A 4,494-nucleotide genomic window follows, 5' to 3' on the forward strand; every position below is an offset into this window, starting at 1 on the left:
TGTCAAAACACCACACAAAATATTATGCCAGAGTTCAGAAATGCTTGCCTTCAAGATTATGCAAAGGATGCACTTTTTGAAAGCTTTCTCTTCTCTCCATTTTCCCTATTTTGCAAAATGTCCAAATAACAAATATTTTAAACACAGTACAAAAAGTTGTCTCAAATATTTTTGAAATAAATCTTAAAATAAACTAGATGAAATTTGGGAGAGGTAGGAAAAAGAATCAACTCATTTGGAGTTTCATTTTAAAAGTTATAGCCAGTCAAAGTTTGGTCAAATCTCTGTTTTTTAAATGAAACCAGAAAAGAAAACGCTTCGAGGGGAAATACGCTTTCGCAGCAGAGGAGACGTACTCGAGACTTATGCGCCTTCACTTAAAACAGAGAAGACGGCGCGCGGGTCACTGACAGTGGGTCCAGAGGGCCCACTGGTCAGGTTTGACCGTTCCTCCCTCTCCCTCCTCTTCTCTGCCCGACGGGAGCGGGGCTCCGGCGAGCGCCGTCGACGAACGGCAGCTCTTCACGTGCATCTGAGGGCAGGGATGGACTGGCCAGACCGAGGCGGTCCCCTTGGTGGTCGCTGGGTCGTCGGAGGTGGAAGGAGTCGCCGGCGGCGAGCTCCGCGGCGGAGGGGGCTACGGTGGTGAAGTGGTTTTTGGGCTCCGGTGGTCTCCGATCGAGGTTGGGTAGTTGGGCAGGTCCGCAAGGACAAGGGGAAGCTACTGGTGGCGCTGGTTGGGCGAGGGGGTGACTGGCTGCGACGTATCTCACCGGAGTTCGGCGGCGGCCGAACTGGCCGGAGTTGGTGAAGACGGCCTTCTCCGGTCAATCCACTGCTAGGGAAGCTCTACGGGGAGAGTCTGAGGTCGCCTGAGGTCTTGCACGAGCTCGGGGGTCCCTTAAATAGGCGCTCGAGGTTGGACCGCGGCGGCTGAAGATAAGATCGCCGGCGACAGCCGTGCTGTAGCCGCAGGGCGACGTGGCGGCGACGAGCGCGTGCCGACGAGCTTCGGGATAAGACCGAGCTGTTTAAAGGGGCAGCTAGCGCGCTGGTGTGGTTTGGGCGGTGCCGAACATGGCAGAGGTCGCTGCCGACGCCGGCGTGCCGCCAAGGGCTCTGCCAGCGGCGCTGCAGGGCGCCAGAGATGGCGTGGAGAGGGGGCGAGCTAGTGCGCGGTTCAGCGGTGGAGCAGGGGCTAGGGACGGGTCGCGTCGAGTGCGGCAGTGCGGCGCGGCGGCTCAGTGCGCGCGCGTGCAAAACTGCGCTCTGGGCGCGCCCAGAGCACGCACGGAACCTGCTCGACGAAATCCGGGGCGGTCTAGAGCGCGAGGGTGGAGCTGGCAATGAACAGGACAGGGGTAGGGGCGGCTAGGAGCTCAGTGGACATGGTTGCTGGGTCCTCGGAGCAAGTTCACAGTGCAAACAAAGAACTCATGCCAACACAGACTGTGCACACCAACTGTTCGACAGAATGCCAAGTGCACTTAGGCAACTCTTGGAGTGGCCAAAATCTCCAGATCAGGGTCTCTTTAGGTGCAGAAGATGATGTCAAGATCATATGGGCAAAACCAGAAACTTGTTAGTGCAAGTTTTGCAAAACTCCAGTTTTGGACAGAAAGAAAAAGGGTTTATTGCATGCACTTAAAAACCTCCAATGAGTCCACTCTTCTGGACTTAAGGGTTTTGAAGGGAGGGCTACAAGTAGGAAAAAGCTCAGGGTCACTAGAGCAAAATAAAATAAGGTTGCAGTACAAATCACCAAATTGGACCAGAATGCAAAAGAGGGTGATTCACTCAAATCTTTCAAAGAACATCACTGGGTTTTTGCATAGAGTTGAATTGTATGCATCCACTGACATCTCCAAACACTTGGAAGAATTTCTGAAAATATATTTAAATGGGTTGTAGTGCAAAAGTGCCTACTGGACCAGACTGGAAAAGTTGGTGTAGAGCTCAAAATCTCCAATGGCCAAAAGGTATTTTTGCATAAAAGTGATGTGGAAACATCACATGACATCCCCAAATTTTGGTGGAAATTTTAAATGCATTTATCAAATGGTTACAGTGCAAAACAGGCTCCAAATTCAAAAGAAATCATTTTAAAAGAATGAAGCTCTGAGAAAAACAAATCTTGCAATTTAAATCCACTGATAAAGAATTGTTTTATTATAGAGAGTATTCAAGTCCAACAATACCTTTTGAAAGTTTTCCACTAGAGGCAAAAATCCAAAATCACAAGGGTAAATCTTGGCAAATGGAAAAGTTTTATTTCCTGGCAACATTTTAACAAATAAAACAAGGTCAAAATTTTGGGGTGTCACAACACTACCCCCCTTAAGAAAAATCTCGTCCTCGAGTTTTGTTAAAAGCTGTTTTGAACAAAAACTGTTTTTTTATCAAAAGAAATCATTCAACTGCACAAAAACAAAGCGGCTATAGTGAGAGGGCAATAAGTGGTGTAAACCACAGTGTGGTAGACTGGCATAGTGTGGAAAAATCCACGGTTAGGGAAAACGAGATATTTCTACACAGATACAGTAATTTAGAATAAATTCTAAATTACTAAAATACGCTGGTCGCACCCGAGAGTACAGTGCTCTCTTTGGCTGACAAGTGGACCCAGGGCCCACTGTCGGCCTCTTCTCCTACCTCTGGCTCTCTCTTCTCTCTCGCGCGTTCTCCCGCGCTTCCTCCACCGGCGATGCCTAGCTCGTAGGGCATCGAGGCCGTACCGTGGTAGTGCGCGGCGTGCCAGCTGCCGGTGCAGCGTGCACTCACCTCGCGGGCCAGTGTGCTGTCGGCACTGCTCGCGGACTCGCCTCCGAACACCGGCGGTCGAGCGACGAGTGGCGCTGGTGGACCTCGCCCACCGTACGCCGATCTCGAGCTATAAATGATCGCGGTGCTCCTCTCTTCTTCCTCACACCTGGCCTCGCTTCCACTTCTCCTTCCTTCTCCTCCATTGCTGTTAGCAGGAGCTCGAGACGAGGCTCTAATGGCGGAGGCGATGCCGGACTGGTATGTGGTCCTGGTGTGTGGAGGTTTGGCGGTGCTGCTGGGGTCCTCCGTGCTCCTGTGCGCGATGATCCTAGATGATCGTCGTGATGCTGCGGCTCGAGTGTTAGCTCTTCGCGGCGGCGGCGATCACGTGGATTAGGCGCGGCCTCGAGGGCTAACTGCTGTCGGTGTGCTGGGGCAACTCGTGCCTGAATGATCACTCACAAATCCCTCTTACCGAGACTGTGGTGTCCTCGAGTGTGGTTAGTTAGGCGCAACAATGTGCTCAAGGATTTGTAATAGTGCCCGAGGTCGAGTGGTTGTTGCCGTGAGTCTGTTGTTACGGTGCTGCGCGAATAAAAATCTATGTCGTGAAAATATATACGCAGCAGTGACTCGAAAAAAAATCTCCTCAAAAACATGTTGCGAGAGAAAAATAATTAAAACAAAACTAACAGCAGTAAAACTGCTCACATAACTGAAACTAAAAAAATCGGATCCGTCACACAAAATTTGGGAACCACGAACATGCTGCAACACATAAATACAAGTACTGGGATAATAAATACAGCGGAGGCGTTTACAAGGAAAACGGCAAAAAGACAGGGTCCTGAGAAAACGCCTCTGGTACTGGGGCACACTCCTCTTCTATCGGGGGAAGCGGGTTGACCAGTCGATGAATGCGCCTCTCCTGGTCAGGCCTCAGTGGTCTGCCAATAGCGATCCGAGGATTTAAATCAGCGAGGCTCTGGAGATAACCCATTACCCGCTGAGTCAAACGCTCCTGGGCGATAACGTACTGGGCAAGGTTGGCCAGTACTGGATCTCTCTCAATTCGTCCACCGGGAAAAGCTGCAACTTCTCCGGGTGCTGCACGACTCGGAAAATAATAATATCCTCGCTCGCTGGCATAGGGTACCGCGAATCGAAGACGAGTGAGCGCCTCGTACGCAGCAGCTTCTATGGCCATATGCGGAGTCGGCATGGATTTTCCCACGAAGGAAACTTCCGTTGGGTCTTGGTTTGGGTAGGCGGGAGGGATGTGCACCACTGCCCAATATTTTGAGGTGGATGGGGTGATCCTCGATTTGAGCAACTCGTACTGGGATGGACGGGTGGCACTCATAGTACTGCAGGTAAAGTCCCACAATAATTTAACAAAACTACCCGGAGCTGCGTCTGGGGTTCTCAGATAAATACTGGGGGTCGGCATGGCAAAGGAATGGCTGAGAGAGTAGTGCACAAGGTGGGGAGTACTCGGCAAGGTCACGAGGTGGCCTTTATATAGCACCGGGGTTGGGTTATCTACCGGGGTGAAGGGTAACTGGTTGCCGATCCTGTTCTCGGGTCAAAGCCACAGATATATATATCACATAAATGTTGTGGGTGCCGTCGGGGTTGGTCTTGGTAGCTGCGCCCGAAATAAAAAAATGCAACTGTACGCTAACGTACATATGCATAGCTACTACTCCTAACTAAGGGCGCTCAAGCAGA

This window comes from Triticum aestivum, chromosome 1D (genome assembly GCF_018294505.1).
Source record: "Triticum aestivum cultivar Chinese Spring chromosome 1D, IWGSC CS RefSeq v2.1, whole genome shotgun sequence".
Classification (NCBI taxonomy): Eukaryota; Viridiplantae; Streptophyta; class Magnoliopsida; order Poales; family Poaceae; genus Triticum; species Triticum aestivum.